Genomic DNA, 27,713 nt, shown 5'->3' with positions numbered 1-27,713 from the left:
TGAGAGGCGGCTCGGAACTGCCCTCGAGAGCAAGGGCCTTTCACTCAGGCTTCTACTAAGGCCGAGCTGGTAGGAAGGACACATATATAAAGGTATTTATTTCACGGAACTGGCTTGTGTGATTGTGGGGTGGCAGAACAAGCTCTCGGGCAGGCTGGCAACGTGGGGCAGGAGCTGAAGCTGCAGCCTGGAGGCGGCGTTTCCTCTTCCTCTGGGAAACCTTACTTTTGCTTTTCTTTTCTTAGTTTTTTTTTTAGGAGGCGCCAGGGATGGAACCCAGGACTTTGTGCTGGGAAGCAAACAGCTCAGCCGCTTGGGCTACATCTGCTCCCCTTTTGTTTTGAAGGTCCTTTAACTGATTGGATGAGGTCCACCCAGATTATCAAGCATAATCTCCTTTACCTAAAGGCAATTGATTGCAGAGGCTGACCATACTGAGGAGTTATTACTTTAGGGCAACATCCAGATGATGTTTAATTGAATAACTGGGTACTAGGGCCTAGCCAAGCTGACACATGAAACTAACAATCGCAAAGGACATCAAGTTCCTTTCTTGCTGTAGATCAAGGAATACAACAGCCGTTTAGACTTTCCGTTTGTTCATTTATTAAGAACTATTTCTTGAGCACTAGCTATGTGCCAGAAACTCTAATAGATGTGCAGAAACGTTTTTCAGATCCAGAGAACTGATCTATAAATAACTGTCACAATACAATTTATTTGTAATTGGGACCCAACTGTATATTTTGTAGGGCACTTCCGTATTTCTTTTTTTTTTTTTTTCTTTTTTAGGAAATACTGGGGATTGAACCCAGGACCTTGTACAAGGAAAGTAGGCACTCAACCACTGAGCTATACCTGCTCCCCCCATATTTCTTTTTTCTTTTTTTACTTTATTTTCCTTCATGATATAGACAGACCTGTCTTCATTTTCATGATTTCCAATGCTCTTCCAAGATCAGAGAGGTTTTTGGTTTTTTGTTCTTGTTTTCTCACCTTGCATGGCTATTTGTCAAACTAATATAAATATCTACTATAAAAAACAACAGTCTAATTGCATCCAGAGTTTCACCAGGAAGGCTGGGCTCGGGAGTTACTGAACTGGAAGAGAAATCTCAGCCCCATTTAGTTTTGTTTCCAAGAGCAGCAGGAGAGGAAAGCAATACTGCACAAAGGCTTCTCAGCCTTCTGGGGCATCCTGTTTGCTAAGTCCTATTGTCCAAAGTAAGTCAGGAGGCCAGTCCCAGGTCAAGGGGTGGGGAAAGAGACCCCGCGTCTTCATGGGAGTTGCCGCAAAGAATCTGTGGCTATTTCCCCCCAGCCCCCCCCCCCCCACATCTACTCCAACGTTTTAAGCGTGATTTGAAGCGCAGGGCAGTTCGCTCACGGCCTGTCAGATGACCGCGCCACTGCGGTCCAGCACGTTCTGCGGTACAGAGGTCTTTCTGGGCCAGACTATGAAACTTGGTCCCTTTTTTGCATAAAGGAGGAAGCTGGTAATTATATAGTTAAATAAGACAAACCAGCTAATTCAAGCATAAAAACAAAATCTCCTTTGAAACCTGAATTATTGGTTTTCCCATTACATCAACCAGACACCTTGTCAACTTGCCCTTTGTTTTGTAGGCATTAGATCTGCAATTTAAAGGCTGCCTTTTCCTTTATCCCTGGGCTCATTGCCCCAATCCTTGGAAATATATATCCAAATTTCCTTCTTTTTGTTGATGGTAACGTACTTTCCCAAAGACTGCTCTGTCATCTAGATTGTGTATTCAGAACAAAGCATTCTGCTTGCTTGGTGATGCCTTTTTATGTTTTCTTCAATAAGAAAAGTGGAAGCTATACAATAGCTGCTATGGTAGTTCTCTTCCCCCCATGGGAGCATTACCGAGTTTTAGCAACACAACATGTCATGTTTAAAAAATCTGGCAAGAAGTAATGAAAGTATACCCTTCAACAAAGTTCCGCTGGGGACAACCGAGCAGCTAAAATACTGAGCTAGGGAAATTCAGTGTTAAGCTTTCTAATTCAATTGTGCACTCACTTTCAAGATCTTGCAATGTGACCCCACTGACCTGAAAGCGTGAGTGGACCTTCAAAGAACAGATTATTTGCTTCCCATCAGCTGGTTTACGTTTGGTATTTTCATGGCTTGTGCAATAAAGCTTTGAAAAGAACAGTTAAAGTGTTAACCGCTGGTCAGAGAAGAAGGTGCAGCTCCAACATACTGCAGTTCTAAACAAATTCTGCGCTGGGAAGTACACACATGCAGCTCATTGCTTTCCTCAGTGAAGGTTCTCCAGCCACATGCCCTGGAAGTATTTGTCGCCATTCGATTTTCTCCTGTTTGAGGGATGTTCCAGTTAACAATGAACATTTTTCAAACATCTCAAGAATAATATAAATACCTGGAAAGTGTTAATAGTAGAAGTAAGCTGGTTTATCTGGTGAATAACTGTGTTAATGGGCTTTATAAACTACAAAAAACACTCTAAAATATTTGTGGTCTTTTTTGAATATTTGTACATAAGACATAAACACACTGAAACATTTCACCTCCCACTAAAGGCTTTTGAAATGATTTGGACTGAAAATAAAATTATTTTGCTAATATGCTTTCAAGATCAGAGAGGTTTTTTGTTTGTTTTTGATTTTGCTTTCTTACCACAAGAGTCTAGGTACAGTGTACCAGTGGTATTTGTAGTTCATTGAAAGTGTTGTTTCTGATTATTAATGCAATATACACCCACTTTAGAAAACTTTGAAAATGGAAAGAAGTTTAAAAAATAAAATAAAAAATTATGCATAATCCCATCACCCGGAGGTGATGTCTTTGGCATTTTAATATGTTTTTCTTCTCATCCTTTTTCTGTACATATAAATATATACAGAAATATGATAATTTATGTATTTACATAATTCCACATATGTAAGAGTATGTGGCATAGTGATTAACATTCTCAGATCATTCAGGTTTGAGTCCTGGGTCCTCTACTTTCTAGTATGGTAGTCTGAGCAATTTTCTTGTTATCTTTGTACCGCTGTTTCCTTAGCTATATTCTGAGGATAATATTCATAACTTACTTTGCAGGGTTATTGTGAGGATTAACCTGATACACACAAAGCATTTAGAGCACTCCTTAGTATGTAGTAAGTGCTCAACATTGTAACTATAGACAACTTTTACCACACCATACCAGAACATAAGCATGTTTCAGAAATAATTTAAAACATGTAACATACATAATTTAATATAATATTCCATTGGATAGATATATCATGATTTAAAATTACTTAACCATCCCTGTTCTTAATTAGTTAGGACATTTCCAAATTATTATTATTATACATACTGTTTCAATGGATATCTTTTTTTAAAAGGCAGTTTTATTGAGATATTCACACACCAAACCATCTAGCTAAGGTGTACAATCAATGGCTTTTAGGATAATCAGAGTGTTGTACATTTATCACCACAAAAATTTTTACAACAATTTCATTCCTTCAAAATGAAAACCCCACAGCCCTTAGCATCACCTCTCAATCCCTCCCTTCTTCCCCCGCCCTACAAAACCACTAATCTAATCTCATCTTTAAAAATTGGTTCATATTTACTTTTTTAAAATTTTATTTTTTAATTATCTTTTTTTTACAGTTAAAAGATCATATAAAACATTACATTAAAAAAAATATGAGGTTCCAATATACCCGACTCCCCAACCCCCATCCCCATCATTTTTAAAAATTGTATTGTTTTTTTGAAGATTCATAGATCACAAAAAATGTTACATTAAAAAATATAAGAGGTTCCCATATACCCCCCACCCCCCTCACCCCACTCCTCCCAGATCAACAACTCTTTCATCATTGCGGCACATTCATTGCATTTGGCGAATACACTTTGGAGCACTGCTGCACCACATGGATAATAGTTTACATTGTAGTTTACACTCTCCCCCAGTACATCCAATGGGTTATGGCAGGATACAAAAATCCAGCATCTGTCCCTGCAATATCATTTATGACAACTCCAAGTCCTAAAAATGTCCCCACATCTCATCTCTTCTTCCCTTTCCCTGCCCTCAGCAACTACCATGGCCACTTTCTCCACATCAATGCTACAATTTCTTCCATTACTAGTCACAGTAGTTCTATAGTAGAATATCAGTATGTCCTCTCTAAACCATATTTTATTCCTCCATCCTGTGGACCCTGGGATGGTGATGTCCACTCTACCTCTATATCGAGAGGGGGCTTAGATCCCACATGGTTGATGGATGTGATTCTCCTGCTTGCAGTTGTAGGCACTCTCAGTTCCCTGGTGTGGTGGTTGACCATCCTCACCTCCCTGTTAGCTGACCTGGATAAGTCCAATGAACCAGAGAGTAGGAGTTGCAACTCTGCTGAGGCTCAGGGCCCAGCTGGCACATGGCCAGTCCAGAGATTCAAGTCTCCTGAGTATACACCAACCCCAGCACCAACCAGAGGCTCAGTAAAAGTAACAGAAGAGGCATGTGTAGAAAGGTCACATCTGAGTCCAACTTCATCACACTCAGGAACACAAACTCCAAAATAGGGATCACTGACACAGCACTGAACTCCAGAGCCTTCTGCCATGACTCTAGAACCTGTGGGTCTCTGTAGCCCTCAGGAGAACCAGTACCGGGGGTTGTATCTACTTTGTCTGTCTCTGTGGTCCTGCTGAGGCATGCATAAGCACGACCCCTCTGATGACCTCCCAACTCTTTTTTTTTTTTTAAGATTTTTAATATTTATTTAATTCCTCCTCCTCCCCCGGTTGTCTGTTCTCTGTGTCCATTCGCTGCGTCTTGTTTCTTTGTCCACTTCTGTTGTCGTCAGCGGCACGGGAAGTGTGGGCGGTGCCATTCCTGGGCAGGCTGCACTTTCTTTCACGCTGGGTGGCTCTCCTTTGGGTGCACTCCTTGCGCGTGGGGCTCCCCTACGTGGGGGACACCCCTGCGTGGTGCGGCACTCCCTGCGCGCATCAGCACTGTGCATGGGCCAGCTGCACACGGGTCAAGGAGGCCCGGGGTTTGAACCGCGGACCTCCCATGAGGTAGACGGACGCCCTAACCACTGGGCCAAGTCCGTTTCCCTCCCGACTCTTTTTTGAAGACTCTTAGCCATATAAACTCATTTGTCTTTTCCATTTCCCCCTTTAATTCAAAGTCAAAAAGCAGTTTTTAACATATGATCCTACATGTAGGCTGAGATATTCTGCTGGTCTGAGCTGACCCTTTTATTCAAGGTCTCTTTCTAGTTGCATCACAAGTTAGTGATTGGTAGTTATCCCTTAGCACCAGGGAGGCTTACCCCCAGGAGTCACGTCGCATGTTGGGGAGAAGGGAATGCATTTACCTGCTGAGTTTGGCTTAGATCATACAGTATGTAGTACTTTGTGTCTGGTTTCTGTCACTTAGCATAATGTGGGTGGTTTCTTTTGCCTGATATTAATATCTTACAACATTAACATATAAAACATTTGTTCACTTCCAAAGAAAAACAGTCATATATGCAATATTACCCATATTCATAAATCACATGAGGTTTTCCTATGCGATCGAGTCCCATGTTACATTATTTAGCTTTCCTTTAAGTAATACACCTGACCTTAGGCTTTCTTTTTCAACTGCTATCATACCCACATACTAGTACTAGTTACAAACATCATGCTATGCTTTCACAATTTCTGTTCATTTCCAAAGATTAAACACAACCTTTTTACCAATTCTGTACAAGTTAACCTTCAGCTTTCCAAACTTTAACCTCATTCTATTTTCTGGTGACCCATGTCCTAGTATTTAACTCCATGTGTTTACATAATATATTTAGTTCATAATAGCGCAATCATATCGTATTTGTCCTTTTCTGTCTGGCTTGCTTCAATCAACATAACATCCTTCAGGTTCATCCATGTTGTCATATACTTCATGATTTCATTTCTTCTTGCAGCTGCATAATATCCCATTGTGTGCATATACCACCATTTGTTTATCCATTCATATGTTGGTGGACACCTGGGTTGTTTCCATCTTTAGGCAATTGTGAATAATACCATTATGCATATCAGTGTGCAGATGTCTGCTGGTGTCACTGCTCTCAGTTCTTCTGGGTAGATACCCAGTACTGGTATTTCAAGGTCACGTGGCAAATCTATATTCAACTTCTTTAGGAACTGCCAAAAAGTCCTCCACAGTGGCTGTACCATTCTACATTCCCACCAACAGTGAATAAGTGTTCCTATTTCTCTACATCCTCTTCAACATTTGTAATTCTCTGCCTTTTTAATAGTGGCCATTTTAACAGGTGTGAAATGATATCTCATTGTAGATTTGACTTGCATTTTACTTTCACTAGTGATGTTGAACATTTTTTCATGTTTTTTTGTCATTTGTATTTCTTCTTTGAAAATGTCTATTTAAGTCTTTTGCCCATCTTTTTTTTTTGTTTCCTTAAAGATTTATTTTTTATTTATTTCTCTCCCCTTCCCTGCCTCCCTTCCCCCTCTCCCCCTGTTGTCTGCTTTCTGTGTCCATTCACTGTGTGTTCTTTTGTGTTCGCATGTTTTCTTGTCAGTGGCACCAGGAATCTGTGTCTTATTTTTGTTGCGTCATCTTGCTGCGTCAGCTCTCCTTGTGTGTGGCGCCATTCCTGGGCAGGCTGCACTTTTTTTGCACTGGGTGGCTCTCCTTATGGGGAGCACTCCTTGCATGTGGGGCTCCCCTACGTGGGAGACACCCCTGCGTGGCACGGTGTCCCCGTCTCCTTCCCGCCCAGTATTGGCAGCCAGTGCTGCCCCTCCTTCTCCCCTTCTCCGTCTTCCGCCTAGCCGTTATCTAGACAGCCCACACTTTCCCCTTCCCCTCCCTTGCTCCTAACCCCTTAGCCAGCTTACTGTCCAGTAACCGCCTACTGTCCAGTAACCGCCTACTGTCCAGTAACCGTCTACACAAGCAACAGCACCCGCCGGCACCAATCAAGTCCCTTTACATATCCCTAGACCCTATAAAACCATGTCCCCTTCTACAATAAAGACAGACTTGTGCCCAGACCTGGTCTCCGTGGTGTTCTTGCTTGCACCGCGCGTCCCCCGTGCCTGAGCGGAGAGAGCGAGGGCCCAATGGCTTCGTGCCGACCCCCCTCCTCTCCTTCGACCGTGAGGCAGCCCCCGTCCGGAGAGCCCGCCCGGCCATCCGCGTCGACCCTCCCGGAGGCCCGCCGCTGCCCGCAGCATGGCACTCCTTGTGCCATCAGCACTGCATGTGGGCCAGCTCATCACACGGGTCAGGAGGCCCTGAGTTTGAACCCTGGACCTCTCATGTGATAGGTGGACGCCCCATCCATTGGGCCAAATCTGCTTCCTGTCTTTTGTCCATTTTTTAATTGGGTCATTTGTTTTTTGTTGTTGAGTTGTAGCATCTCTTTATATATCATGGATATTAAACCCTTATCAGATATGTTATTTCCAAATATTTTCTCCCATTGAGTCCACTGCCTTTTCAGCCTTTTGACAAAGTCCTGTGAGGTGCAAATGTGTTTAGTTTTAAGGAGGTCCCATTTATCTAGTTTTCCTTTTGTTGCTTGTGCTTTGGGTTGAAGGTCCAGGAAACCATCACCTGCCACAAGATCTTGAAGAATTTCCCTTACATTTTCTTCTAGTAGTTTTCTGCTCCTGTTGTTTTTTTTTTTTTAAAGATTTATTTTTATTTATTTAATTCCCCTCCCCTCCCCCGGTTGTCTGTTTTCTGTGTCTATTTGCTGCGTCTTGTTTCTTTGTCCACTTCTGTTGTCGTCAGCGGCACGGGAAGTGTGGGCGGCGCCATTCCTGGGCAAGGCTGCACTTTCTTTTCCCGCTGGGCGGCTCTCCTCACGGGCGCACTCCTTGTGCATGGGGCTCCCCTACGCGGGGGACACCCCTGCGTGGCACGGCACTCCTTGCGCGCATCAGCACTGCGCATGGGCCAGCTCCACACGGGTCAAGGAGGCCTGGGGTTTGATCCGCGGACCTCCCATGTGGTAGACGGATGCCCTAACCACTGGGCCAAAGTCCGTTTCCCATGCTCCTGGTTTTTATATTTAGATCTTTGTCCTGTTAACATGGATTTCTTGGCAGGTTTGTCAAAAACCAGTTGGCCACAGAGACAAGGTTTATTTCTGTACTTTCAATTCTGTTCCATTGATTGATGTGTTTATCTTTATGCCAGTACCATGTTGTTTTGACTCCTGTAGCTTTGTAATATATTTCCATGTTGCTCTTCTTTTTCAGAATACTTTTTGACTATTCAGGTGTACTTTTGCTTCCAAATAAATTTGTTAATTGCCTTTTTTATTTCTGTAAAGAAAACTGTTGGAATTTTGCTTAATATTCCATTGAATCTATAAATTGGTAAGTGTAGCATTATTGCTTCACAATGTTTTGTCTTCCAATCCATGAACATGGAATGTCTTTCTGTTTGTTTAGGTCTTCTTTGATTTCTTTTAGCATTGTTTTGTAGTTTTCTGAATATATAATAGGTCCTGTACACCTTTTGTTAAATTGATTCCAATGTATTTGAGTCTCTTTGTTGCTATTGTAAATGGAATTTTTTCCCCTGATTTCTTTCTCAGATGGTTTAGTACTAATGTATAGAAACATTACTGATTTTTGTGTATTGACTCTTTTATCCTGCCATTTTGTTGAACTCATTTGTTAACTCAAGTATTATTGTCATAGACATTTCAGAATTTTCTAAATATGGGATCATGTCATCTGCAACTAGTGAGAATTATATTTCCTCTTTTCTCATTTAGATGACTTTTTTTCCTTGTCTGATTGCTCTAGCTTGAACTTCTAGCACAATATTGAATAACAGTGGTGACAATGGGCATTCTTGTCTTGTTCCTGATCTTAGAAGGAAAGCTTTCAGCCTTTCCCCATTGAGTACAATGTTGGCTCTGGGTTTTTCATATATGCCCTTTATTGTATTGAGGTATTTTCCTTCTATTCCTATCTTTCAAAGTGTTTTTTTACCAAGAAAGGATGGTGGATTTTGTTGAAGGCCTTCCTTTACTGCATCAATTGAGATGATCATGTGTTTTTTTTCCTTCATTTTGTTAATGTGGTGTGTTACATTAATTGATTTTCTTATGTTGAACCATCTTTGCATACCAGGAATAAATCCCACTTGGTTATGGTGTATAATTCTTTTGATATGTTTAGATATATTTACAAGTATTTGTTGAGAATTTTTCCATCTATGTTCATTAGCGGGATTGGTCTGTAATTTTCTTTTCTAGTAATATCTTTATCTGGTGTTGGTATTAGGGTGATGTTGGCTTCATAAAATGTGTTAGGTAATTTTCTGTCCTCTTCAAATTTTTGGAATAGTTTAAATAGGATAGGTGTTCATTCTTCCTGAAATGCTTGGTTGAATTCACCTGTGAAGCTATCTAGTCCTGGGCCTCCCTTTGTTGGGAGATTTTTAATGGCTGATTCAATCTCTTTAAATGTGTTTGGTTTGTTAAGGTCTTTATTTTTTGTAGAATCAGTGTAGGTTGTTTTGTGCATTTCTAGGAATTTGTCCATTTCATCTATGTTGTCCAGTTTGTTGGCATACAGTTTCTCATAATATCCTCTTATGATCCTTTTTATTTCTGCAGGGTCAGTCATAACATCCCCTTCTATTTCCTTCTTCCCATCTTCTCTCTTTTTCTCATGGTTAGTCTAGCTAAAGGTTTGTCAATTTTATCAATCTTCTCAAAGAATCAGCTTTTTGTTTTGTTGATTTTCTCTGGTTTTGTTTTCCTCAATTACATTTATTTCTGCTCTAATCTTTATTATTTCTTCCTTCTCCTTGCTTTGGCAATGGTTTTCTATTCTTTTTCTAGCTTCTCCTGTTGTTCAGTTAGATCTTTGATTTTCGCTCTTTCTTCTTTTTTAGTAAAGAAATTCAGGGCTATAAATTTCCCTCTCAGCACTGCCTTTGCTGTATCCCATAAGTTTTGATAAGTTGTATTCTTGTTTTCATTTCTTTCAATATATTTGCTCATGCCACTTACAATTTCTTTTTTGACCTATTGATTGTTTAGAAGTGTGTTGTTTAGCTTCCACAAATTTTTAAATGTTTCCTGTTCCCATCTATTATTATTATTATTATTTTAAAGATTTATTCATTTATTTTGCCCTCCTCCCCATTTGTACTCGCTGTCTGCTCTCTATGTCAGTTCATGTGTCTGTTTGTTGTGTGCTTGTTTTCTTTTTTGGGGGCACCAGGAACCAAACCCAGGACCTCCCATGTGGGAGGGAGGCTCCAAATCATTTGAACCATCTCCACTCCCTACTTTGTAGTGTCTCTCATTGTGTTTCCTTGTTGAGTCTCCTTGTTGTGTTATCTTGTTGCATCAGCTTGCCATGCCAGCCCATCATGTCAGCTCTGTCTTGCTCATCTTTAGGAGGCACTGGGAACCAAACCTGGGACCTCCCATGTGGTAAGCAGGCACCCAACTGCTTGAGCCACATTTGCTTCCCCTCATCTACTATTGATTTCCAGTTTCATTCCATTATGATCTGAAAATGTGCTTTGTATAATTTCAATCTTTTTATATTTATTAAAACCAGCCTTATGACCCTACGTTGTTCTATCCTGGAGAAAGATCCATGAGCAATTGAGAATAATGTATAACCTGCTGACTTGGAGGTGCAACATTCCGTATATTTCTGTTACATCTAGCTTGTTTATCATATTGTTCAAGTTTCCTGGTTCCTTGTTCATCTTCTTTCTAGTTGTTCTATCAAATGATGTGAGTGGGTGTGTTGGAGTCTCACTATTATTGTACAGATGTCTATTTTGTCTTTCAGTTTTGCCAGAGTTTGCCCCATATATTTTGGGGCACCCTTGTTAGGTGCATAGATATTTATGATTGTTATATCTCCTTGGTGGATTGTTCCTTTTATTAATATAAGACCTTTTGAATCTCTTATAAGTTTTTTACATTTAAAGTCTGTTTTGTCCAATATTATTGTCACTAATCCTACTCTTTTATTGGTTACTGTTTGCATGGAGTATCTTTTTCCAGCCTATTATTTCAGTTGATTTGTATCCCAAAGTCAAAGGTGAGTCTCTTGTAGGCAGCATATGGTTGACTCATGTTTTTATCCACTCTTTCAGCCTGTATCTTTTTTTTTTTTAATGAGGTATGGGGATTGAACCCAGGACCTCATACATGGGAAGCAGGCACTAAACCACTGAGCTACATCTGCTCCCAAATGACAGTTGATTTTTGTGTGTTTGTTTGCTTTTTTTCAGGAGGTATCAGGGATCAAATCTGGGACCTCGTACATGGGATGCAGGCACTCAGCCATTTGAGCTCTGTTAGCAGCCCAGCCTGTATTTTTTGATTGGTGAGCTTAATCCATTCACATTCAATGATATTACTGTAAATGCATTATTTACTTCCACCATTTTATTCTTTGGCTTTTATATATCTTATCTTATTTTCATCTGCCTTTTTACTCTTTTGGTTATCCTTTCTTTTATTTTTGCCTTCTATACTATCCTCCCAGACTCTCTTTCCTGTCTTTTACTTTCAGGTGTAGGGATCCCTTTAATATTTCCTACAAAAGCAGATTCTTTTTAATGAACTCTCTTAGTTTCTCCTTATTTGTGAATATTTTAAACTCACCTTCATATTTGAAGGACAGTTTTGTCGGATAAAAAATTCTCAGCCTGCAATTTTTCTCTTTCAGTATCCTAATTTTGTAATACCACTGTCTTGTCATGTCCATGTTTTCTGATGAGAAATCTTCATTTAGTCTTACTGTACATGATGGTTTGCTTCCCCCTTACTGCTCTCACAATTTTCTCTTTATCTTTGACACTTGGCATTCTGAGTAGTATGTGTCTTGGAGTAGATCTATTCAGATTTATTCTGATTGGGGTATGCTGCACCTCTTGAACATATAAATTAATTTCTTTCATGAGAATTGGGAAATTTTCAGCCGTTATTTCCTCAGTACTCTTTCTGCCCCTTTCCCTTTTCTTCTCCTTCTGGAACTCCCATGACATGTATATTGGTGTGTTTTGTGTTATCATTAAACTCCCTGAACCCCTGCTCAATTTTTTCCATTCTTATCTCTCTGCTGTCTCTTCAATTTCAGCTATTCTGTCTTCTGCATCACTTATTCTTTCTTCTATCCTATATTGTTTGCTGTTGTATGCTTCTGTGTGTTTGCTCTCACCTATTGTTTCTTTCATTTTCATGAGCTCTGTTATTTTCCATCCAGGGTTTCAGAGTCTTTTTTTTTGCTTGCCCAGTGTTTTCTTGATGTTTCTTATCTCTTAAACCATATTGTTTTTCAACTGATTAATTTGATTTTGGAAATTTGTGTGAATCTCATTGATTATTTGCCTCAAGTCCTGTGTCTCACAGTGGCCATGGGAGTTGCTGAGGGCAGGGAGAGGAAGGAAGAGGTGTAATATGGGGCATTTTTGGGACTTTGAATTGTCCTGAATATTTCAGGGACAGATGCAGGATATTGTTTATCCTTCCATAACCCACTGGATGGTCTTGGGGAGAGTGTGAACTACAATGTTAACTATGGTCCATGCAGTCTGGCAGTCTCACCAAATGCAATGAACGTGCCTCACTGATGAAAGGGGATGTTGATGTGGGAGGTGCAGGGTGGGGTGGGGAGTGGGGGATATGGGAACCTCTTACGTTTTTTAATGTAACGTTTTGTGCGATCTATTTATCTTTTTTAAAAAAGACAAAAAAAAAAAACCCTGTGTTTCATCTGGGGCTTTGATATATTCCTATTTTGGCTCATTTCCTCCATTTTCTTAGTATGGCTTGCAATTCTGCCCCCCCCCCCCCCTTGCAGCTTTTTGCATACTGTCTGCTCTCTGTGTCCATTCGCTGTGTGTTCTTCTGTGTCTGTATTTATTTATTTTATTTCCCCTCCCCCCCTTGCAGCTTGCTTCCTGTCTCCTCTCTGTGTCCATTCCCTGTGCATTCTTCTGTGTGTCTGTATTTATTTATTTATTTTTAAAAATTTATTTCCACTCCCTCTTGCAGCTTGCTTGTTGTCTGCTCTCTGTGTCCATTCGCTGCACACTCTTCTGTGTTTTTTACTTGTGTCCCTTTTTATCGCGTCACCTTGGTGAGTCAGCTCTCCGCAGTGCTTGCGGGCAGGGCAGTACTCCGTGGCTTGTGGCTGAGCCTGCCTTTACGAGGAGGCCCCAGGACACAAACCCAGGGCTTCCCATATGGTAGGCGGGAGCCCAACTGATTGAGCCACAGCTGCTTCCTGGCTTGCAATTTTTTGCTCATGTCTACGCATCTGATAAGGCTAGTTAGTTTCCTCTGGTGCTAAATTTCTCTCTTTTCCATAGGGATTTAGTGGTGGAAGTCTGTGTTATTGCCGTTGTTTGATTCTTAGTTCAACCTATTCTGGGTACGTAGGGTTATCCCTGTTAGTTTCTCACATCTGAGCCCTGGACCCAGGAGTGGGTTGCAGACCTGCTTCCAAGGGCCTGGGGAGGGAGGATGTAAAGCTGGAAAAAGCCTCTCTTACTTTAATTTCTTCACGTGCATTTCCTTGGTCTGCCAGCAGACGGCGCTCTTTGGCAACCCTCTCAGTTCCATGCCTAGCTGGAGTGTTCTCTGCAACGGGGACCTGATGCCTGTGGTGGAGGAGCCTGCCTGGAGGCCAAGAGCCTCCTCTCCAATTCCTCACAGGCAGTTCTCCTGCCCTGGCTGGCAGCCCTCCTTTTCCCAGGTAGGAAGTGGCTCCACTCCTCTCTGGTCCTCAACAGCCAGTCCCGGTCAGGGGAGGGGGCTTGGAGGCTGGACCTCTAGTCCTATGCTGGCTCCATGGCCAACAGCGGCGCGGCCTGGAGGGCTCCCGGGCTCAGCGACCAGGTGTGTGGGAGAAGCTGAATCGGCCTTAGCCTGGATCCCCCCTCTCTCCTTTCCTGGGTCGTGCGTCCCTGTGTTCCTCTCTGTCCCTAGACTCAGGCCTGAGGCCTGAAAATTCAAAAGCGCCTGTTCGTAGGGTGGAGGAAGGGTGCGGGCGGCTGCAGGCGCAGCTCCTACGCCTGTGTCAGTGCTGAGGTTCTCTTCCCGTGCCCCTGGCTCTTCTGGGCAGTGTCCAGCCTCCCCCTGGTGTCCTAAACCCGAGAACATTTTTTTCCAGGCCTTTTCTGACTGTCCTCCAGCTGTTTTTCTGGGAGAAGTGAGTCCTAAGTCTCTCTAATCCACCTTCTTCCCAGAAGTCTCATCATGAAAACATTTTAACAGTCCAATAACCAGAGAAATTTAAAGGCAAATCAAGTGTTGTGGCAGCCTGTTGGGAGCTGCACATTTCCACGAATAGAAGGCAGAGAGATGTGATGTAATGACTTCTGCTGCTTAAACAGATTTGGTCTGTAGATTCGTTTTTATGTTTTTGTGTATCTTCATCAAGGTGTATGATGTTTAAAATAATTCAACTATAAACCATCTAAACCCGAAAAACTTCTGTAAATAATCCTTTGATAACTTTAAAAATATCTTCCTTGGTTAAAGGTTTTTTGTTTTTTTTAAAGATTTATTATTTATTTATTTCTCTCCCCTTCCCCGCCCCCGAGTTGTCTGCTCTGTGTCCATTTGCTGTGTGTTCTTCTGTGACCACCTCTATCCTTATCAGCGGCACGAGAATCTGTGTTTCTTTTTGCTGCATCATCTTGCTGCGTCAGCTCTCTGTGTGTGCGGCGCCATTCCTGGGCAGGCTGCACTTTCTTTCGTGCTGGGCGGCTCTCCTTATGGGGCACTCCTTGCGCATGGGGCTCCCCTACGCAGGGGACACCCCTGTGTGGCACGGCACTCCTTGCGCGCATCAGCACTGCGCATGGGCCAGCTCCACACGGGTCAGGGAGGCCCAGGGTTTGAAACCATGGACCTCTCATATGGTAGGCAGATGCCCTATCCATTGGGCCAAGTCCGCTTCCCAGTTATAGGTTTTAACTTTTCATCTTGAGTCAATTTTGGCCATTATAATTTTTCTGTTAATCATCCATCTCATTGAGATTTCTACTTATCTGCGTGTACTAATATTTATTATTTTATAATTTAAAGATTTTAAGCGTATTGCTCATTTCTTTATTTTTTTCCCCCTCTTTTGTGTGTATGTGTGTTTGGATTGCATTTGACAGAGGGGTATTTATTTTTTTTGTATTTACCTGCTATCTGATTTATCAGTTTTACTGCTTTTATTTTTTTTTTAATTATTCCTATTTTCTCTTTTCTTAGATATATTTAGTTATTATAATTTTTTGAGTTAAATAGTGGATCTTTTTTTCCCAAGTCCGTCATTTACATTAGGGCTCATGCTTTGTGTTGGACTGTCCTTTCGTTTTTGACAAATGCATAATGTCACGTATCCACAATTAGAGCACCCTACGGCCCCGCCTCACTGCCCTAAGTAGCCCCTGTGCTCCATTTACACCCCTTTCCCTGAACCTCTGGCAACTACGGTGGATCTTATTTTTATGTTTTATGTTTAACAAGGAAAGCATTAAATGTTGTTGGTTTACCACTGCACTCAGTTCAGATATAATCTTAGGCTAAGTTTTCTATGTTATTGTTTTCATTTTCAGTATTTCCTAAATAGTCTGATATTATATTGTCTTCTTTTTGACTCAATTTTATCTTTTTTTAAAAAAATAGACATCCTGACTAAGCAAATCACTAACATCTCTTTTTTAATGTCAAACAACTTTTTGTTCTTTTCTTCTCTAAAAATAATTTCTAAAAAAATTATGTCATAGGAGAATTTTAGAAAAAACAATGGAACAATAGAAGTCTTGCATTTGAATCATTTTATTTGCTTATCTGATGTCACTCCCACACAGCCCAGATTAAATCAATTGTTCTGAGAATCTGAATTTAATGCCATTTAACATTTTCAAATGAAGAGTGTGAAGTGAAAGACTTGTGGAAAGGGAATTTTCGACCACCTCGTGCTGCAGCTGCTCTCGCATCTGTGATCCAGGGGAAGTTCAGTAAGGCAGCCGTTCCTTCCTTCTGGCTTATAAAACTAGCAGCTCACACGCAGCCTGGTGGATTAAAGTGGCAATTCGTTCTTCTTTCCTGCTTGCTTCTCTTTTTGTCCCGGTCTTTTCAAAGTCAAGAAATTAAAGTACACAATAACAGAAACTTTAAGGCTTTAGAAGTCTGTGAAGTAAAAAAAATTTTTAGGATAGAAAAACAGCAATAATGCAAAGTTCCACGTGGCCACAATTGGGAACATAAGAGCATAAGTGGCTTAAGCAGTTGGGTGTCCATCTCCCATATGGGAGGTCCCAAGTTTGGTTCCCAGTTCCTCCTAAAGAAAAACAAACAAACAAAAATGATGAGCAAACAACAAGTAAACAGACAAGGGAACCAACTCAGGGGAGCCAATGTGGCTCAGTGGTTGAGCACCAGCCTCTTGCCTGCGAGGTCCTGGGTTCAGTCCCCAGTCAAGGTACCTAAAAATAAAAAAAAATAAAAAAAATTGAGACCATGGTTTTCTCTCCAACCTTCCCATTCCCTTTTGAAACCAAGGGCTTTCAGTAGGGCACTAAAGGAACAGGATAGGTCCTGTGTAACCTGGTTTATTCTCAAGTTTTTGCCTTGTTTTAATAAAATCAAATGAAGAAGTTACATTTCTAATAGTTCAACATGTTGTAGTCCCATTCATTACAAAAGCTTTTTATTTAAAGCAACTCTAAACTAAAGTATTTCTAATTATTGCCCTATATAAATTATGCTTTTACATTTCATATGCCAGACTTGACCATTTTGTAGAAGGTTAGAGTCAAAGCAGAACTGAAGTATCATCAAGCCTGGGTCTCTCTTCCTAAACCTGCAAGGTGGCAGATCTGTGACTGGGCGAGAAGAGCTGCTGCACAAATAGGTCGAGTGTCCCACAACGTTTGGAAAAAGAAGATTCTTAAAACTCACTCTAGAATTTTATTTAAGGTTAATCTGCTACCTTTAATGGAAAGTAAGTAATATTTAAGTAACACTCTAATAGAAAGTATCTGCAGTGGAAAGTAACGGCTCTTAAAAATAAGCTCATATTAAAAGATTGAAATACACAGTGTATATGCATCTGATAGTGACGCTGAGTGGAAAGTTATTTGTTTGTAATTGGCTCCCTCTAGTGAGAATTGTTTGAAATGCCGTGACTCATTTATGACTTCTCTGAACTGGTATTTATTTTGAGGGCAGTTTTAATTCTTGAATTTTATTCTTTATAGAGTCCCAAATTGTGAACCAAAGGGCTTACTTTTTTTGTTTTATAGGACCTATGCTAGAAATAATTTGTGATAAAAATAACCTGAAGATGTATGTAAGTTAGCCATGTCTCAACACCGTAATTTCAACTTTCTGGAGAAACAATAACTTGGACATCAAAGACAAAACGTGGTGGGAAGCAGATGTGGCTCAGCTGATAGAGCACCTGCCTACCATATGGAGGGCCCCGGGTTCGATCCCCAGGGCCTCCTGACCCGTGTGCAGCTGGCCCACGCGCAGTGCTGATGCGCGCAAGGAGTGCCCTGCCACGCAGGGGTGTCCCCCGCGTAGGGGTCCCCCGCACGCAAGGAGTGCACCCTGAAAGGAGAGCCGCCCCGTGTGAAAGAAGCACAGCCCGCCCAGCAAGATGAAGCAACAAAAAGAGACATAGTTTCCCAGTGCTGCAGGATAGTGCCAGCAGATGCAGAAGAACGCACAGCGAATGTACACAGCAGACAATGGGGGGGAAGGGGAGAGGAATAAATAAAAATAAATCTTAAAAAAAAAAAAAAGATGAAACATGGTGGAAAAGGAGAACACAGCCTGTCCTTGGCGCTGTGCAGAGCCCGGCTGGCCCTGGGGGCCTCAGGACAGGCGCAGTGTCCTGCTGCCGGGCCTGGCGATGCCTCTCAGCTTGCCACCCCCCCACCTTCCCTCAGGTGAGCAAGTCTGGGAGGCCAGGCGCCCTCCTGGGAGCAGTGCGTCCAGTGCCTGGCTCCTCAGTTTGGGATCTCCCCGAGGCTGGACATCCCAGCTGCAGGACCCCCACGGCATCCCCCGAGCCCTCGGTCATACCTGCCTCATGGTTCGGCCGTGCTCTCTGCCAAGCCTCCCCTGACCTCTCAGGTGCTGTGCCTGCGAGAGCAGTCCAGGTACCCTCTGCACAGAAACTCCAGCGCCACAGAGGCTCTCCCAGGGCACCGCCTGCCACAGCGGGTCCTGGACGAGGTTCTAGGAAGCCGCGTCCACGTGGGCTCTGTGCTGGGGTCAGGAAGGAGCCGCCACGGGGAGGAGGTGGGCACAGGAGCCACCATGTGGTGCCAGGAGTGTTCAGCCTTTCACAGGTGTAACCTGGGGGGGTACTCGTGGAAGAGTGGCGGGCAGGGGCAGCATCGGGGCTTGAGGGTTTCAGAGGGAGACTAAATATACGGATTTTGAGGCCGTGCTGTGGAGAAGGGCAACAGAGACGCTGCTGCAAGGGGAGTGTAGCCCCAGAGCCTCCCCGGCGCTGAGCACACCTAGGGGCGCAGAGTCCCTGGGAACGTCGGTGCCCCGATTTGGAGGGCGCGAGCCCCTGCGTCTCGGGGTGGGGACACCTGGGTGGGTGCTCCAACTAGTTTTGGGTCCTCAGACTCCCTTGTGCCCTCGAGGTGCGGCGGCCACTCCTCCCGGAAGGCTAGTGCCCTGCTGCCCTGCGGGAGGCGAGGGCCTGTCCTCGGGGAAGCCGCGCCAGCCGGGGTGCGCCCTTCCTCCCCTCTCGGCCTCCCGGCATGGCTGGCCTGGAAGTCGCGCGCATCTCCGGGGAACGGGGCTGCGCTGAGGTCGGTGGAGGAGCCGGGGGAGCACGCACGGGCCTGGCTGGCGCAGGCGTGGGAGCGAGGAGACAGGACGTCAACTAGAAAAGGACCGACCCGTTGGCCGGGGCGGCAGACGACGCTGACACACCTCAAGCTGCGTCTTGAGGCCGGAAAAGGATCGGCCCACTTGGAGGACGCCCTGTCAAGGGCATCGGACAGGGTCTGAGCTGAGCTGGACACTGGGACCGGGAGCCCGCCTGTCCCTCTGGCAGTGCAGACATGGGGGGAGTGGTACGGGGAGCCCTGGTCCAGATTTGGCTCCCAGTGGACCCACTTGTGAGTCCGCAGTCCCTGGACATCCAGTGGGAGTAGAATACTTGGGGGACACTAGACTCCTTCATTGGTTCAGTGGGAGCTGGCGCGCTGCTTCATTGGGAGGGAATATTCTGGGCAGTGAGTTCACTCATTGGGAGGGAATATTCTGGGCAGTGAGTTCGCTCATCGCTTCGAGCATCCACGTGCAGGGTTGCCAGGTTTAGCATGTAAAAATACAGCGTGCCCACTTAAAATTGAATTTCAGATAAACCATGAATGATTTTTTTACTGTAAGTGCATCCCATGCAATATTTGCCTCATGCCATATTTGGGCCATGTTTATCATTTATCTGAGATTCAAATTTAACTGGGCGTCCTGTGTCTTACCTCTAAATCCGGGAAGGAAGGGGGCTGAGAGATGTTTGCTGAAAACACGGAACGACGAGCTGTGAGGGCGAGGAAGGGCTGCCCGGCTCCACATCGCCCCATGCTGGTGCACTGAGGCCCGGAGTCCCACTGCGTGAAAGCTCAGCCTTTTACACCTGAGGCTCCAGTTCCTGTTTTCTGTTAGTTTGTGGGTTTTTTCAGCCGATCTCAGCAGGGATTCCAAGAGCAGTTAAAGCCTGTCGCCGGTGCCCGACGCCACCAGGTGCCCGACGCCACCGCTGCGTGGGACTCGCGGCCCCTCGGCCAGCCCCTAGAACCTAGCGTCTAGGTTCACTGTCCTGGAGGTTTGAGAAATGGCCACTCCAACCTTGCGTGTTTCGGGGTTCAGGTAGGGAACTCCCGCTGCAGCCTGGGGTCTCCTCACAGCCTTCACCTCTTCCGACAAGGGGCCTTGACCTTCTTTCCTAGGAGAACCTGCTTTCCCCAAACTCTGGGGCAGCGCCTTCTCTGGCGCCTCCTTTCCCCTGCTGGGCAACGGGCTCTTCTCCTTTCCGCAGCCTTCACGTCTCCGTTCTTTCGCCTTCCCCAAAATTCTCCCTCCCCTTCAGATCACAGCCCCCTCTTTGGAAGGGTCTTCTCCTCTGGAGGTCCGCGCAGACGCTTCCCCTGTTGGCTGCACCCAGAGTGAGCCCCATTTACTCTCCCCCGGCCTTGCGGTGCCTTCGGAGCACTCGTCGTTTTGTAATATTTATATAAATATCTATAAGCAAGCTGGTTAATTATGTAGGTATCAACTTTTACGTAATTATTTTATTAGTAGCAGGTATGCCTCTCACTCCCCAAACTCAGGTGAGCAAGAAGGGTATAAACTCCTGCTCTCCACCAGGGACACTTCTGACCCCGAGGCTCGCCCAGCGCGGGTGGGAACTCCGCTCGGTCATCTCCAGGGTTCCTGCTGCGAGCACGGGGCTGGGAGTCCATTCAGGTGGGTCTGCGGAGCCCCGGGGGGTCCCGCACCTGCTCTCTGGGCGCTGCCTCTCGGTCTCCCCGTGGGCTCTCGCCCCCTCCCAGGCCCACGGGCTCCTCTGGTTGGTTGTCGCTGAACGCCCCATGCTAAATTTTGCCTGAGACTCTTTGGCCTTCCTGGTCTGACTCAGATATTCAGGAAGCTGTCTGATGTGGGAGGTGGAGGTAAGAAAAACAGAAGATTGAGGATGATATCTCTATCATCTTGATAAAGATGAAGATCCTGGCTTGATCGGCTAGGTGGCTAGTGCCTCTTACTTGCTTACGCTTAGAAAGTGCATGTTGTATTAGTTATCTATGGCTGCATAACAAATCACGCCCAAGTTTCGTGGTTTACAATAACGTTCATCACAGCTTCTTTGGGTCTGGAATCTGGTTGCAGTTTAGCTGCTCCTCTGTCTCTGGGCCCCCAGGACCGAGCTGGAAGGGCTCGCTCAGGCGGCGGCTGCTTCCTGGCATGTCCTGAGCTCTTGGCGGGAGGCTTCTCTGCCCCTGAGCTCCTCCAGAGAGCACCTGACAGCGTGGCAGTTAGCTTCATTGACGGGCGCCGGCAAGGGGGAGCGCCAGCAAGCCCCCGGCCACGCTTCCGCAGCCGAGTCCCAGAAGCGCCACCCGTCATGTTCATCTTGCTCAGTTCACCAGGCCCAGGATGCACTCCTGGGAGGACACGAGGCTGAGTACCCGGGGGTGGGAGGCTGAGCACCCCGGGGGGCGCCCCCGGGAGCCGAGGCGCGGGCCGCCCTCCGCAGGGCTCTGGGTGCCTGCGTGTCTTCATGCTCCTAATTCTTCGAGCACACACGAGACGGAGCAGCCGTGGCCGTCGCCCTCCCAGCCGAGGGGCCAGGCGGCAGAGGGGCCCCCCGAGGTCCCGCAGCTGAAGCCAGGTGTGGACGTGGCTCTGACCACTCCAGCACCTGTCTTCCTCCCGGGGCGGACGCTGCCCGGTGGAGTGTCGCTCACTGCTGGAACCTGGCCCTGGTGGGAGGGACTGGGCAGGCAAAGGAGGTGGAAGACGGAGCTAACTCCCCTGGGCCGAGGAGGCCGCTGATGCCCCGTCTGCTTCTCTCAAGCACTCAGACGCCTCGGCGCCCCAGTCGTTCCTCTCTCCGCTCCCTTTTTCCTTTTTTCAGCGAACACTTCCTGAGGGCCTACTGTGTGCCGGGGAAATGACGAGATCATGGAGAATGCATTTTGGCTCTTTGGAAACAGAAGATGAACTACATTTTGAGAAGTCTTTGAGCAACCTGCAGTCTTTCCTGAAATCACCTACTCAACAGTCACCCGTTCCAGGCTGAGCCGTCCTCCCACCAAATGGACCAGGGTCAAGGGCTGTGATGGGAATATCAAATAAGCAATTTGAAAAGCATTTGCACGAAATCGAACGAGGCTTACTACTTTGGCTTTCTCTATTACCTACTTAGCAATCAAAACAACTCTTTCATTTAAACATATGATGCTGAAAGTAATTTTACAATATTTCCAATTAAGTCAATTTTTCACATTGCTTTTGGGTTCTTTGTCATCACATGTAGAATGATAAAATTCTGTTTTACATTTAACGAAGATGAGGTGTGTTTTTCCATTTGGGTAATAGCTTGCGATTATCTAATTTCAGAAATAACAAGTTCAATACCCAATCTACAAAATTATATAATAACCAGTTTCTCCAAATGAACCATAATTCAGAGTTAAGCTCACAGGCCACTTTTTCTACATTTGTGCAACTCTCTAACAAGCCAAATCTTGGTGGTCCTCCTTAGATAAATAGGCTGGACAGAATGTAGATGTTCATTAGAAATAAATTTGACCCCAAATTTAGAAATAAATTTGACCATGGTAGAGCATTACAGAAATGAAGAGATGATGAAATGATACAATTTAGATCTATATTATTCAATCCCCGATTTATGGATGGAGATCATTGAAGTGGCAACCCTGATTCTTATTCAATAAAAGACTTAATAAAAAGAATGACAATATTGCTCTATTTTGAACCTCTGCGAAATAATCAGACTATTAGCGAGAAAACTGTTAGAAAATCAGCCTGTGGAAGTAGTTGCTGAGGGCAGGGAGAGGGTGGAGGAGATGTGATGTGGGGGCATTTTTGGAATTTTGAGTTGTCCTTAATGATGTTGCAGGGTCAGATGCCGGACTTTATATATCCTGCAATAACCCACTGAATGGACTGGGGGAGAGTGTGAACTACTGGGTAAACTATTATCTCTGTGGTGCAGCAGTGCTCCAAAACGTGTTCACCGAGTGCGATGAGTGTGCCACAGTGATGGGGGAGGTTGTTGGTGTGGGAGGAGTGGGGTGGGGGGATGGGGGTATAAAGGAACCTCTTATATTTTTTAGTGTAACTTTTTTTGGTAACGTATATATCTTCAAAAAATACAATTTACAAAAATGATATGGTGGGGGTGGGGAGTGGGTTATATGGGAACCTCTTATGTTTGTTTTTTTATGTTTTTTAATGTAACATTCCTTGTGATCTAGTAACTTTAATTAAAAAAATTTTTTAAAGTAAAAAAAACAAAGCATATTACATAGCAAAAAAAATGTTCAGGTTCAGACAAATATATGTCATCAAAACTATCACAAAATAATTACTTAGGCCAACATGCATCTTAAAATGTGATCAAATGAAAATATAAGAAATGAGGACAATGTTATGGTTGATAGATCGATAACCTCTATATCAAAATGTTAAGTAGTTTTTAATTCCTTGTAAATGCAACTTCTCAGACATAAAAATCTAAATAGTAGTATGAAAAAAAAAATTAGCCTGTGGAGATTATCAGTAAAGAACTAGGGAAAATTTAGCCTGCCAAATTTTTCTTTAAACAAGTCAATTTTATAGATATATATTAATAAAGAATCCATCTAAAGTGTATAATTAATGATATTCAGTTTAATCACATAGTTGGGTGTTCATCACTTTGATCATTTTTAAAGCATTTTCTTTATTCTAATAATAATAAACAACAAACAAAAAGAGCCTACTGGATTTTTCAAAATATTTCTTTATTAGAGAAGTTGTGAGCTTACAAAACAGTCATGCATAACATGCAGAATTCCCTCACATCGCCCTCCACCGACACCTTGCCTTGTTGAGCAGCATTTGTTACAGATTACGAAGGAACGTCATTAGGACATTACCGCTGACTATGGCCCATAGGTACGCTTGGTCTATTTTTTCCATGCACCCTATTATGAACACCATGCATTAGAATTGCAGCCTACTGAATTTTGATAAGCATATGAGCTTCCAGTTTGGTTACAATTGCCAGGATAGTCTAATAAAAGACAACCATTTCTAAGGCATACATCTGAGAGAATCTCATGAGAGCTTCTTCTGGGCATTTAAAAAAATGTCCTGTTGTTGCCATAGAAATAGCCTGATGACTTCCAAAGCTGGGTCAGAGCTGTTTTCATTTGTTGTTAGAACGGTGAGAACATCCTTTTCAAAAGTGCCCGTTTTTATGTGGCTGAGAGGCCAATACAGATATTCCCCAAAGAATTTCATCCTCACGTTCAAAAAAAAAAAATTAGCCAACAAAGGGCTTCAGACGTAATTGCGAGAGTGCTCTCTGGCTCTCAATCACTTCATCAGCCGGGGCTGGTCAAACACCCACCCAGGGCTCAGCGGGCTCGAGGGACGCAGGAGCTCCCGCCGCAGGGCCCCTGCCCGGGGTCTGACGAGGCCTCCCGGCCCGTGAGCTCGGCCGTGCGGCCGTGCGCGTCTCCCAGGCGTGCCCCCAGCAGCACCAGCCGCCCCTGCGCCCGCAGGCCAGGCCCGAGGGGAGCCCCGCTTCTCGGGTCTGCGAGCTCTCCAGGCCATCCTGACGCTTGGCCAGGCCAGGGGCCCTGGAGGTCTGCAGGCTGCGAGTCCCGCGGCTCTTCTCCGGCCAGGACACTGCCCCAGGGCCCCTGTGGCCACAGAGCCAAGGCGGTGGGCCTCGGGTTTCCCTGGGGGCGGGCAGCCAGCCCCTCTGACCGCGGTGTCCTGCTCACCCTCAGCACGGGCCAAAGCAGTCTTAGGAGAAACGCACTTCCCAGACGCGCTTCCTGTCTTCTTGGGGAGATAATCTCATGCAGAGAGAGGCCCTTGTGTTTCCAAGGCTGGGGAAGGGCTGGTGGCCTGGGGTTCCCACCTGGGCCCTGCTTCTCTACCTTCAGGTTTGTTGGGTTTTTGTTTCAAGGAGGTCCTGGAAATGGAAAGCCTGTGGACTGGGTGGCCGAGGAAGCCGGCAGGGGCAGGAGGAAGCCGGCAAGGGCAGGTGGCAGCTGTGGAGGATCTGGCTCCAGGCGACGGGCGGCCAAGCGGGGGCTGCTGGGAGGGCAAGGCATTAAAAGGGACAAAGAAAAACATTTCAAAATGACTAAAGGGACATTTATCCAGAAAGATGTCAAACTTATATGGAACCACCTGCAGCTCTTCAACATAAACAAAGCAAAAGACTGGTGGAATTACAAGGAGCAACGGACACCTTTATAATTACAGTACGAGATTTTAAACACTTCTCTCTCAGAGACTGGTAACATTTCCCTCAAAGAAGAATTTGGGCATTCAGTTAGCAGGCTTTACCTAGCACGTATGTGTTCCCACACACGAACGTGAGCCCGCGGAGAGAAGATGCACGTTGCTTCCCGACAGTCCCCCAGCAGGTGTCTGGCGCACGTGGCGGCCTCTCTGGTGGCGTTGCGCAGGCGCTGGCTGCCGGGTCGAAGGTTAGGCTTCATTCCTCACTTCGTTGGACTGCTGAACCACGCTGGCCACTCTGGCCCTCGCCCTCAGGTCCCTCACCCGTTCCACTCATGGTTTATAGGCTCAGTTTAAATTGGCAAGTATGAGCTGAGCGTCAGACGACGCAGGCGCTGGGTGGACACGAGGATGAAGTGTTGGCCACAGCCTTTGCCTTCCAGGAGCTCCCCGTCTGGGGGGACAGACAGACAGGAAAAGGGAAATTTTCATGCAGAGGGTGAGATAAGAGCTGTTTTAGGTTGGGGTGCCATGGAGCCCTTCTTGGGGAGTCAGGAAGACGTTGTAGTGAGACCTTCCTCAGCTGAGACCAAAGTCTGACTGGGACTGAGGCAGAAGGGGAGACGGGGAAGCGTCAGGCCAGGGCCCCTGTGGGTGCAGGGGCAGGAGGACGGCGTTTAGGGAGGAGTGGGGTGGACAGGGCTGTGTGGGGCCCCTGCTGAAGGGTCCTGGGACCTGGGGTCTTATGCTGAAGGGAGCCTTTGAAAGATCTTAAACAAGGCACGTGGCAAGAACGAGGGAAAGACAGCTGAGAGTGTGGCCATAAACCGGGTCAGAGATGGAGGTGAGCTGAGCTGATGTCGTATCGGTCATATTGTTGAAAAAAAAGAATGGGATTGGTTGATATTAAATTGAGAGACAGGTTTCTGAGATTGACTGTGTGTGTGAGCTCGAAGGGTCAAGAATGCCCTGGAACCTAGGAAGGAACCCACAGGGAAGAGCGGCCCTGGGTGTGGGTAGGAGCCAGGCTGGACGTGCTGGGCTTGGGGTCAGGCGAAGCTGGCCAGTGGGCCTTTGAATTTACGGGTCTGCAGCTGGTGAGAGATGAGCACCTAGAGAGCTTTGGGAATTCTCAGCGTATAGATGGAGGGTGTTCTAATTCCCCTTTTCTGCTTCTGAAAACCTGTCAAAAGGACACAGAAAAAGGGATCCTATTGGTGCAATGCGGTCACCCCTCGGGCTGAAGTGTGGTTTGCTGGCCTGGCGGGGGAGCGGCCGCGGTAGGCCTAATTCTGCTGCCCCCATAATAGGGTGGTTGGTCGGGCCCACCGCCACCCCTGAAGGGAGCTCGGCATGGGCGCAGAGTGCCCTCGGGTCTCCCCTTCTCGGCAGCCATGCTTCCGCGGCCACCCCTCCTCCCGGATGGCGCCACACGATGCCTTGTGGGGCGGCACCCTTCTTCTTCTTTCTCCCTGCGCAGGCGCAGGGCGGAAAAATCCAGTCTGCCCTTTTCCCCTCCCCCGACAGCAGCAACAGCCAGGCGTGGGCGGAAAAATCCAGTCTGCCCTCTACCCCAGCAACAGCAGCCACCAATCACTAAACCCTGCCCCTTCCCCCAGCAACAGCAACAGCCAATCCCTAATCACCACCCCTCCCCCGTCCAGTACCGCCCACTGACCTTCTCCGGCAACCAATCAGAACAGGGCGTGGCTTCGACCAATCAGCCTTCCCCAGCCCCTATAAAACTGTTGCCTCTCCCTCAATAAAGTTGGACCTGTGTGTTTACCTTGTCTCCGCGGTAGTTCTTCTGCCGTGCGCCCTCCAGTCCTGAGAGCCCCCGACAAGGGCCTGGCCTCCCTTGTCCCCAGTTCGTCGCCTGCTTCTCCGGGCGACCCCGTCAGCCGAACCGCGCAACCCCTGTGAGACCGACCCCTCGTCTGCTGCCGGACCGACCCCTCGTCCCAAGCGGGACCGACCCCTCGTCCCAAGCGGGACCGACCCCTCGTCCAAAGCTGGACCGACCCCTCGTCCGCAGCCAGACCCCACCTCTACCGACCGAGCAAGCCGCCGCAGTGCAAAGTTAACCTGGACGCCCTCCTCCAAACTTCCTGCACTGACGCCTGTGGTGGCAGAAGCCGCTCTGCGGGAAACCAGCTGCCACGTTCAGAGGCGTAAGAAACGTTATGAGGCGGTAGACTTGGCCCAGTGGTTAGGGCGTCCGTCTACCACATGGGAGGTCCACGGTTCAAATCCCGGGCCTCCTTGACCCGTGTGGAGCTGGCCCATGCGCAGTGCTGATGCGCGCAAGAAGTACCCTGCCATGCAGGGGTGTCCCCCGCGGTGGGGAGCCCCACACGCAAGGAGTGTGCCCCATAAGGAGAGCAGCCCAGTGCGAAAGAAAGTGCAGCCTGCCCAGGAATGGTGCCGCACACATGGAGAGCTGACACAACAAGGTGACCAACAAAAAGAAACACAGATTCCCGTGCCACTGACAACAACAGAAGTAGACAAAGAAGATGCAGCAAATAGACACAGAGAACAGACAACCGGGGTGGGGTGGGGAAAGAGAAATAAATAAATAAATCTTAAAAAAAAAAAAGAAAGAAATCTTATGAAGAATAATCGGGGGCACAGCCCTGTCCAAAACAACCACGCCAGACTCCACC

The 27,713-nt window shown here is 45.9% G+C and overlaps 1 long non-coding RNA gene across 1 annotated transcript; it reads left to right on the top strand.

Moving 5' to 3' along the window:
- Nucleotides 1-22,500, top strand: LOC131274820 (uncharacterized). Its single transcript, XR_009182123.1, has 3 exons — nucleotides 1-92; nucleotides 11,307-11,401; nucleotides 21,695-22,500. It is a non-coding gene; the product is annotated as an uncharacterized lncRNA (long non-coding RNA).
- The last annotated feature ends 5,213 nt before the right edge of the window (nucleotides 22,501-27,713 follow it).

Source organism: Dasypus novemcinctus, chromosome 20 (genome assembly GCF_030445035.2).
Source record: "Dasypus novemcinctus isolate mDasNov1 chromosome 20, mDasNov1.1.hap2, whole genome shotgun sequence".
Taxonomy (NCBI): Eukaryota; Metazoa; Chordata; class Mammalia; order Cingulata; family Dasypodidae; genus Dasypus; species Dasypus novemcinctus.
This window is presented reverse-complemented; position numbering and strand designations above follow the sequence as displayed.